The sequence below is a fragment of the Cryptomeria japonica genome, chromosome 8, assembly GCF_030272615.1.
Source record: "Cryptomeria japonica chromosome 8, Sugi_1.0, whole genome shotgun sequence".
NCBI lineage: Eukaryota > Viridiplantae > Streptophyta > Pinopsida > Cupressales > Cupressaceae > Cryptomeria > Cryptomeria japonica.
In genome coordinates this window covers 331,056,810-331,067,850 of record NC_081412.1, presented here as the reverse complement: position 1 = coordinate 331,067,850, position 11,041 = coordinate 331,056,810, and the positions used below count along the sequence as shown (strand labels likewise).

Below are 11,041 nucleotides of genomic sequence, written 5' to 3'. Positions count from 1 at the left end.
TTCCTTGAAATCATCATCAGCCCATCGAATAAGTGGTAGCGGTGCCACTGGACCAACCACCCCTGCCTCAGGAACAATGCCCACCTTTGGGACCACACGAGCGCACACACTATCCAGATTTAACAGGTAGTTTGAATCAATTACAACTCTCAGGGCATTTTTTACCTTATCCACCTCGTCCTCAAATTGGAAACCTCAAGCGACAATCAATGAATAGGCCTCCATGTTCATCCTGTAGCGATGACCTACATGGACAATTTCCTCTCCCAACAACATTTTCACAATCTTGTACAACCGCTCATCCTTAAACAAGAACAAACCTTCCAGCCTCCTGTCCGTAAATTGTCCAAGAAATGGGACTAATTTCTTATCAGTATGGAAGGAGAAATTGGATTCCATGCTACTTAAGAAACCCAAGACAACACTGCAAGTGCAGATAGTATGATACCAAGAAAATGGCATTCCAACTACACTCTGTGACCCGTCCAATCCACCCAAGCTTTAACTCAATTTTGACATCCAACGACGATGGTTGTCGATATTAATTATAAACTTTTCCATCATTTCTCTGCATGTACTAGTTCAGCCGCACAACTCGTTCACACAAGTCGACATTAAAGCCGCCTAAATGTTAACCATTCAATGGCATGTGTACGATAAGGAAATATCACTGCATATATATTGCCAGTTGTCGTGGGTCCCATTATACATAGGATTTTTGCCACCCAAACGTCACGTCACCTGACACTTCATCGTCCCATGGGCGACACTTCATCGTCCCATGGGCCATAGCCTTTCTTTCATGTCGGTGTTCAATGAAACGTGTTTCCAGTAGAAGTTTGCAAAAAAAATTATCGTTCCCACATTCAGCCTGAAATACACCTTACGTCATTGATCTATGCTCATCCAACGGACGATGGTATTTGTGCCTGAAATTATATATAAGAATAATAATATTTAAAATGTTAATAAATAGTTTTTAAATTATATTGATTATATTTTATTTTTTAATATGTTGAAAATTATAATGTTAATAAATAGTTAAAAGTATTCCCAATATTTATAATAGTCATATTCAAAGTAGTGACTAGAAATTAATCTGTCTAAACATAAACAAATTAAAAGGATTTAGAATAAAACAATATACTTCAAAATAAATATAAAATAAATTAATAATTTATTTATTTATCATTAATTAAATTAATTATAATTTTAATTATAAATTACAAGCATCATATGATATAAATATTTTAAACACATTTATGTATAAGATATTAAATATATTTCCATCTTTAAAATCTCACATTTAATAAAATTTTAACTTTTATTTAACAAAATATTTTAGTTTATTTAAGAAGTGTATTATTTGATTCTAGATATTTATTAATATATAACATTTATATTAAAATTTTAAAAACTTATATTAAAATATGTAAATTAAATTTCTATAATCTTTAACTTTTTATTTTTAATTCTGCAATTCAAAGACTACAAAAAATTGTCTCCAAACTTCAACATGTAAGCTCTCTACCTACATAGTAGAGGTAAACAACCTGCCAAAATAGAAGAAAATAAAATAAACACAAATCTAGCATGATATTTATGACAGAATTGCAATAGCTGACTCTTTATAGTTAAAAAAATTAGTATCACTTACACCTAAATACTGACAAAACTTAAATTTATTCTTCATCCTCTGCCTCGTTCTCAGTAATGTTGAAATAACATAGCTCATAGACATTGCGATCCTTATTGGATGCTATCACTCGTAGACAATCCCTGACATTTTTCTTTTCCAAATACTTCTTTGTCAAGCACTTCAAATATCTTTTAAAAAAAGGTCATCTCAAAAGTGACATTGAGTATGTTCTTTAACTTTAGATAAGAAATTAGAATAACCCTGCCATGTTCAACACTATCTTCCCTCCTTTAAGTACTATCCCATATCTGGAATTTTCTAATTACAACTTGTGTTCAAAATGGAATTTCCCTTTCTCTCTGCTCGAGATTTAATTTAATGAGATTTGATATTTGTTTAAAATTTTATATTTTTTAATGGTAAAAATTAAATTTAATATCCACACAAATTAATAACTATTTAAGCTATTTCAGAACATAATGATTATGCTAAGTATCCTGCCATGGCGGGAACTAATAATACAATGAAATATAAAGCATTTTTAAATCCATAAAAGGCAAACTGAAACGAACTAGAATTGCAAATTTTTCATTAATATGTTGCGCAAATTTATAATTTTTGACTATCACAGTCCTCATCCCTCCAAAACTTTAAAGCCAAAATGAGGAAGGTTATGAGGAAATAGCCAAAAAAAAAACTACTAGGGGCTAGGGCACTGGTAGTGGATGGTGGACCAGTGGTATCCAAAAAACAAGACAAAAAACTAAAACCCCTCATGGGTAACCCAAAGTATCTTGCCCTTCGTCTAAGTAGAATTCTTCAAAGATGAGAAGCTTTGAGAATTCTTTGAGTCATCTGTAGTCTTGAAATTCATCCAAGAGAAACCATTTCTAGAGTAAATCCCTACCAATCCGTGCCCATTTCCTATGTCGTGTCAACTGCTCAGCATTCAAGTTCAAAAGAAAAGGTTGCCTGGCCACATTTTGGTCAAGGAGGAGAAGCTTGGGTAAATCACTCACCCAAGGGATCCCCACCCCTACTTCTGCAAAGATGCCAACAGTAACATCATCCCCAAGGAATTATTCTTTGAACACTCTCCTTAACAACATCAACATATCCACCTTTTCTCCTTCGAGGTCCACAAGAGACGCCAAGAATCAGGATGTAATGTCCATGTTAACACAGTATCTATTACAATTTCTCAAAAACTCTCAGCCCAACACCATCCTCACAGCCTCATTAGTGAACATCTCAACCTCCTTACAAACTGATTGAAGGGTTGGGTCTTTGATGTAGCCCAAAAAGGCCCTCTAGTCCTCCTCAAATGTGCTTCTCAACCAGATAGGAGTGTCCATCTTTAGAAATCTGAATACCAAATTATACAGCCTAAAGACCTAAACCAGAGGCAAACTATCAACTACCTTCAGCTCCGACAATTTATCTACCAAAGGTGAATTGAAGAAGAAAGAAGCAGAGATCATCTATAAATGGCCCTTGATAATAGAAATTCCTTCACCAACCATATTAATTCCTTTGTCCTTTAAATTTTTATAAATCTTTCTCATAAATGCACGAGTGTGCAAAATTGGAAACAATTGTAAACCACTTTTAATTACCAGATTGGAAATTGTGCGTGCTTAGTGGATCGCAGTTAGAGAATTTTAGTGACAAGACATTAATAAATGTTTATACTCGATTAGGATAAGATTTGATACATGTCTACTGTCTCCAATTCCATTCTGGGGACTTTTTGGAGAACTACGTTCTCTTCAGAAATTTGGGCTGAAATAAAACTTCAGCCATTTATCTACGATCATCGAACGATTTTAAATCATTGATGGATTTTAGGTATGTGTGGCATGTTGATGAGGTTGCGCTTATTGATACATTGTGTAGAGTCTAGACTCGACTTGATGTTGCATTAATTAGATAATGAAAATGACTATTAATAGATAACAAAAAATGGCAATGAATTTAGGAAATCACCAATAAAATATTTATTTTTCCATAAATAACGAAATATTAGCCAATAAAATTAAATAATTTTCAAATGGTAGATAAAAATTGCCAATACACTTAAATAATTTTTCCTTCAGAGTATAACTTTTCGCCCATACACTTATATATTTTTTCCTTTAAATGAAAAACATTTGCCTCCTACATTATATATTTCCCCACACAATAATGAATTATTTGCAAGGATTTTATAGAATTTTCATACCTTAAAAAAAAATTCTCCAATTCAAATTAATTTTTTTTTCCAAATTTGAAATTTTGTTTTGCCATCAAAATGAAATTTTCCCCCCAAAAATAATGTTTGATTCGCCATGATTTTACAGTTTTGCCCGAGGGGTGGTTTCTTAAAGTTATCCCTGTTGGTGATGTCAAATGAATTGGTGGGTGATGCTGATACCTTGGTGACTTCTACTTGTGGTAGATCCTTCTTTTGAGATTCTTGATTTTTTGGCATGTTTGGAATTTGTTTAGTTATTGCCATTTTAGGATTTTCTCCATTTTTAAGTTCTTTTGTACTTCTCTCCCTAATGAACATACTTGTAGGCTTACCTTGATCATGATTAACAATCCTATTTCTTAGGTTGTAATTATTCTTGGCTTGTTCAACAACAACAACAGTGAGGGATTTAATTTCTTCTTTAGAAGGTCTTCTCCATGACATTGTGTCATTCCTTCCCCAAGTTTTTCTAGGAGTATCTTCATCACAATCAAAAAATATTTCCTACTGATAGAAATGCTTTTTTTTTTTTTTTTTCTGATGGGCAACATCATATTCACACCCTCCATCATCTGATGAATAATATTCCCCCATGGTAGACAACATGTTAACAGTTTGACCATCATCATATTCTTCATTTTCATGCTACGGTTGCTCATGATATTGCAAATTTTGAGCAACAATTAATTGTACTAGGGAATGTGGAAAGTTGCAAGCCATGCACCATGAGGATTCCTCCAAAAAATAATTATTCCATTTTTTTAGTGGGTCTGGAGTTTCTTTCTTTTCATCAATGGTTTTGCCATCCTTCCAGTTAGTCCTATAAGGAATCTCATGCAATCGTGGCCTGTCATTTCTCTGAAACTATGGCCTATCATTTTTGGCGACCTTATGTGTGAGATCCTTTAAAGAATTAATGACCTTATCCATCTTGTCCTCTTCCTTGATTTATTTATTTTGTGTTTTAGGATTATAAAGTCTAGCATCATCCCTCTTTCTGGTCCTACCAACAACCTTTCTATTATTCTCTATAGTGATAGCAATTTTCTTATCATCTTGTAGAGTAGTTGGATTTTTGGATCTAATTTCATAGTTAGTCTTGTTGTCAAATGCATTTATATAGTGGAGGATGCTTACTTCATTTACTGGTTTCATGTGCCATGGAATTTTGTTTAGCACCTTATTGAACCTTTTGTTGATTTCAACTACTAATTCATTATGTCCCTTTTGTATTGTCATAATTTCATGTAAGATAAATTTGGGTCTATTTTGATCTTCGTATTGTTCTAAAAAGAGTCTCTTGAATTCTACTAGGCTACTTATTGAAGCATCTAGTAATGTTCTAAACCAAACTCTTGCATCCTCAGTTAGTGACTACATAAATAGTCTCATTTTGACATCTTCCAGTGGAAATCCAAAATTGTCTATCACAGTGTCAAATGCATTACAATGCCCTTCCCCTGTTATAGCACCATTCCCTGTGAATTTTGGGATAGTAGTGTTATCTAAAATTTCATTGCCCATGTAATTTTAGCCTGAGGATGCATATTTATCGAATGATTGCATTTACATAAAGATACATCGCAGTGTTGAAAAAAGAGGGAAAAGAGGATATTTTCATTTGTATTGAACAATGATAGATTACAAATTGAGTTCATGCATCTGAAGCATATTTATATACACTGAGTCTCTTAAAACCTCACACAAGCCGTGAGCTTAGCATTTCTATCTTTCCTACATATCCAAAACAAAAAAGGATAGAATTAAATAATGAGTGTGAGGATAACCAGTCATTGCCTTGGGTTGCTTTGACTGGTTATAGGCTGCCCCGTTGCCCTTATGAATGTTTTCTCGATCTTCAGACTTTAAAAAACTCCTACTTCCCTGCACAAAAAGAAGAGGTGTTAGATCCAACCGATCTAAGCAATGAAAGGTTATCATACAACATATCATTTATTATAACCTATCATATTTCTGATTTGAAAGGGCGGGAAAGATAAAGACAAATCACTGCTTCAGGAAAAAGAAATGTTTATGCTAATGTGTTTGTTTCATGTGCAGATAATTAGTTACTCTAATTGGCATGTGCCCCTGACCGAGGCTCCCTTCGGGTATGAGCCCGACATACCCTTTAGAGTAACTAATCTCAGAATATCAAGTGGAATGATGAAGAAACCAACTGAAGTATCAAAGGGACATGTTTGTTTTAAATATGAAACCTTTTACTTTACTATCCATGATATGCATAAAAGAAGATATTAATGAATAAACTATTTTAAGGGACATATTATTTCAATGTGAAACCTTACAGTATTTATAAAAGGGTCAATACCACATCATGAAGATAAACAATTCAATGCAGCAAGTTGGTAAAGAAACAGAGTATTTGAGTTTTAAATGCATGTTCGAACAGTGAACTTCAATGAAATCAGAATCAACTGGTAATGAAATGAGTGTCACGAGCTCGTGCTCGAACTTCATTTCTACATAAGATCAATCACAGCATGTGCCAAAGTCAGAAATTTAATAAGGATAAAACACAATCTCATCAAAAGGTTGTAAGTTTGCTAGTCGAAGGTGTCACTTGGTGTATTATGCTGGCTCTACTCTGCAGTGAAGCTAAAGTTTATATAAGGGAGTTTCGCTGGTACATCCGATTTGGAGTCATTTATGTTCTTGTTGGAAAAGCTACGTTATTCAAACTTATCCTCACTCTAAATGGTTACTATGAGAGCGGGGCGACGAGCGGGGCCAACAAATATTCGGGTCAAAGCTGAGGACACAAATTACAATCTTTCAACACAAAGCGGTATGCAGTCAGTTGCCTCTGTATGGTATACATTCAGCTACAGGTGCAGATCCATTCTATTGGATGCGTGTAATTCTGGCCTCTAATCGTGGAACTGTTATGGAGCTTGGTATTACCCCTATTGTCACTTCAGGCCTAGTGATGCAGCTTTTGGCAGGATCTAAGATAATTGAGGTGGACAATAGTGTTCGAAAAGATTGTGCACTATTGAATGGTGCGCAGAAGTTACTTGGTGTACTTATCACAATTGGTGAAGCAGTTGCATACGTGCTTTCAGGAATGTATGGTGACGTCAGTGACCTTGGAGCTGGCAATGCCATCCTTATTATTGTCCAACTTTTTTTTTGCTGGTATAATTGTGATATGTTTGGACGAGTTGCTCCAGAAAGGATATGGCTTGGGCTCTGGCATTTCCTTATTCATTGCAACTAACATATGTGAGAATATCATATGGAAGGCATTTAGTCCCACAACAATTAATAGTGGACGAGGTGCTGAGTTTGAGGGAGCTGTCATCGCATTGTTCCATTTGTTGATAACCCGAACAGACAAGGTCCAAGCACTCAGAGAGGCTTTTTACCGGCAGAACCTTCCAAATGTGACCAATCTACTTGCAACAGTTTTGGTTTTTCTCATTGTGATATACTTCACAGGCTTTCAGGTTGTTTTGCCTGTGAGATCAAAGAATGCACGTGGCCAGCAAGGATCATATCCTATTAAGTTATTTTACACATTTAACATGCCAATCATTCTGCAGTCAGCCCTGGTTTCAAATTTGTATTTCATTTCTCAGTTGCTCTACAGAAGGTACAGTGGAAACTTTCTTATTAATTTGCTTGGAAAGTGGAAAGAATCCGAGTATTCTTCAAGTGGCCAGTCTGTTACCGTTGGCGGCCTTGTCTATTACATCACTCCACCTGCCAGATTGGCAGAGATGGCAGCAAATCCTTTCCATGCTCTTTTCTATTTGACTTTTATGCTGACAGCATGCGCACTCTTTTCAAAGACATGGATTGAAGTATCAGGTTCCTCTGCCAGAGATGTGGCAAAACAGCTTAAGGAACAACAAATGGTTATGCCAGGCCACAGAGAGTCTAATCTCCAGAAGGAGCTGAATCGTTACATACCAACAGCTGCAGCTTTTGGTGGCATTTGCATCGGTGCTCTTACTGTCATGGCCGATTTTATGGGTGCTATTGGTTCTGGGACAGGAATTCTTCTTGCTGTAACCATTATCTACCAGTATTTTGAGACATTTGAGAAGGAAAGGGCCAGTGAATTAGGATTTTTTGTTTTTTTAAAGAGTATCCCACTAAACTTGACTATTTTTAGAAATTAAGCTTCAGATCAGACTTGTATGTCTAATTCTCTGGCCATTGAAGAATGTTAAGGGGATTTGATGCCCTCGTTGAAGTTTTGCAGCAATCTTCCAATGTATGCAATGGCAGGCGGAATGGTCTTGTGTGTTTACTGATGTTGGAGATGTCTTCTGCCATCAAATGCCCATCAATTTCATATCATCTTGCTGGCTCGAAAAAAAAAAAAGGTTCAGCAGGAGCTGGCTAAACCCAATGTTCTTGAAAGGTTCAATACATGTGTACATAAACTTTCTTCTAATCATACATTGGTTATCAAGGATGACAATAGTTCCTCTCTTTTGGGTGAGTCTCCCTCATTTGTTGACACTGTTATACTGAGAGATTTATCAATAATAAAGATGATGCACTCAAACTTCGGAAATGCTTTGCTGGATTATGGAGCTTGCATTCCAATGCAAAAAATTATACAGGATGCAATCACAATGCCAGAAGCATTTGTTCTTAAGCCACAGCGTGAAGGAGGAGGAAACAATATATATGGTAAAAATGTAAAAAAAAACAAAAAAAACGAACACACTAAGTTTCCTGGTAAATGTGGTGCGAGCATACCTGTAGAGGAAAAGATTTGCAGACTCAGAAAGCCCAGCACTGTTTGTTGAAGGCGGCACCAAACCCTCCAGAACTTTCTTCGCTATTCGCACTTTGCAAAATGGAAAAATGCGATGGGAATGTAAAACTTTAGGGTTATAAAAATCCTTTGTCATATTTTATATTCTCCCTCAAGTCCGCTGGGCTTATTAAATATGCAATATAATAAAAATCAAACATATTCGATAAATGGATGTTTATTAAAATATCAAATATGTTTTATTTTTATTATATTTTTGTTTTCATTCTTATTTCAAAAGCTGGTGTTTCTTTGTAAAAAAAAAGTATTTAATTACAATGCAATTATAAATTGTAATTAAATATTATTATTCGAAATGTAAAAGGTATACTCATATGCAAGAAGGAGACTAAGTCTTTTGACTTAGTTTTGAAGAAGAAGTCTTTTCAGTTTGGAGACATAAGGAGAGCATATAGGATCACTCATAACCACTTGGGAAGAATTCAAAAGGAGTTGAGATATTTTTGGAGACAAGAGCGTCTTTATAGGAACATGAGGTTGTTTGAAACCAAATGGAGCAAATCTAGGGAGGTTGGAGCAATTTTAGGTAAAGGGTCGAAGTTGGACTTTTCCACCATTTTGGGGAGCTTTTATTACTTGGTTAATTGTTTTGAGGCTGTTTTTAGTGCTCTTTTGGGTTGATTATTTATTAAGGAAGACTTTTCCAGGTTTATAGCCCTCTTTGGTGTCTTCTAGACTCCTCTTTTTGAGGCATTTTTCTTGCATCCGACCCAAATCAGTTGGGGTTTTTTTGTACTTAGTGCCTGAAGACACTTCATTTTGGAGTTAGTTCTGATTATGCAGAGAAGGCTCTTGTGACAACATTTTGTCCTTAGCATATTTTCTTGTATAATTTCTGTAACTCAATCTTGGAGACTGAATATATGATGACAACATCTTTTGGAGCAAGGTTTTATTAAGTTTCTTTTTCAAGCCTTCTTTTCTTTCTGTATCTTTGTGTTCATAGCATGATTGATAGAGGTAACCAGTGAATTGTATTATTCCTTGTTATTTTGTCTCATCAAGAGCCTAGTTGCAGAAGTGTATTTTGTTTGCAGGTTGCAGTTTGTGTCCACAAGAACATGGAGCTTTCATGTGAATATATATTTTCCTTGATTGCTCAGTCTAGGACCTTTCTGTGAAACATTTATGCAGGCCTATATAGAACAAAAGTGTTACCCACTAAAATAGAAATTTTTGCAATAAGAGACCTGTCATTATCATTTTAGTTTCCCTCAAAGTTTGGTGAATCACCTAGTTACTTAGTTTATTTTTATTGTTTTCCTTTTCTCTTCCCTTTTCCTACCAAGTTTTCAGTTGTTAGAAGAGCAAATAGGCGATTTATCCAATAGGAGCCAGCCTAGGAACCGGAGGTTTCATTTCAATTTGCGCATTGCCCACATGCAGAAGTGAATCCCATGTTAGGCCAAATTACTAAACTTGTAGTTTAGTAGGGTGCAAATTTGAGCCTTAACAGTTTTGGCACGCCCGGTGGGACCTTAAAGGAGGTTCATTTTCATATTTTATGCTGATTTTGATGCACTGTCAGTATAATAAGACCTGTAAGAGGTTATAAATTTGTGTATCTGGCGACTCTCTGGTGAAAAGATCAAGTGAACATAATTTCTTTTTGCCTTATGAGAAGAATTGAAACTAGAAGTTCCAAAGACTTTGAATATTTACAGCTTTCTTCACCAAAAAGACAAGGAAGGTCAGCCAAAAGAACCATATATACAAAAAGAGGCAAGTCATTACCTCCTACAAAAGTTTATCAAAGAAAAGGTAAAGCTGAAAACAAGAATCGAAGAGATAGACATTCAGCCTCACCTACTTGTAGAGTTGCTGCAGCAAGTACATCAGTTCAGTTTGGTGCTATGGCCTTACCAAGAGCCTTTGCCTTCGTGCCTTTCGATCAAGGAAGCCCATTGAATTTTGCCCAGCATCATGACGTGCCTTTGGCAGCACTAAAAGGCTTACCTGATTTCACTGGAGAAGGCCAAACACTGGCAATAGACCACATCCGTGATGTGGCAAGTTTATGTAATGTGCACCATGTTACAGAAGAAGATGTTGCTGTGAAATTGTTAGCAACATCCTTGAAAGGAAAAGCTTTAGAATGGTACAGAACTTTGGCTGTGGGGTCAGTTAACTCATGGGATGAACTTGGGGATCTGTTAACCAAGTTTTTTGAAGACAAGTCTGATCACTTGTCCCTGGTGGAACAACTCACAACTATCAAGCGTGCTCCTCAAGAGCAGATGACAGATTTCAACTCTCATTTTCAAAAAACATTGAAACGAATACCAGCAGCGGTAAGACCAAGTGCAGATCATGCATTTTTGTATTTTCTAAAAAGTTTGAATAGTGATATCTC

General features: G+C 35.6%; 1 pseudogene; it reads left to right on the top strand.

Moving 5' to 3' along the window:
- The first annotated feature begins 6,686 nt into the window (after positions 1–6,686).
- LOC131061521 (uncharacterized) lies at positions 6,687–8,106 on the top strand (annotated as a pseudogene).
- Positions 8,107–11,041: the final 2,935 nt, after the last annotated feature.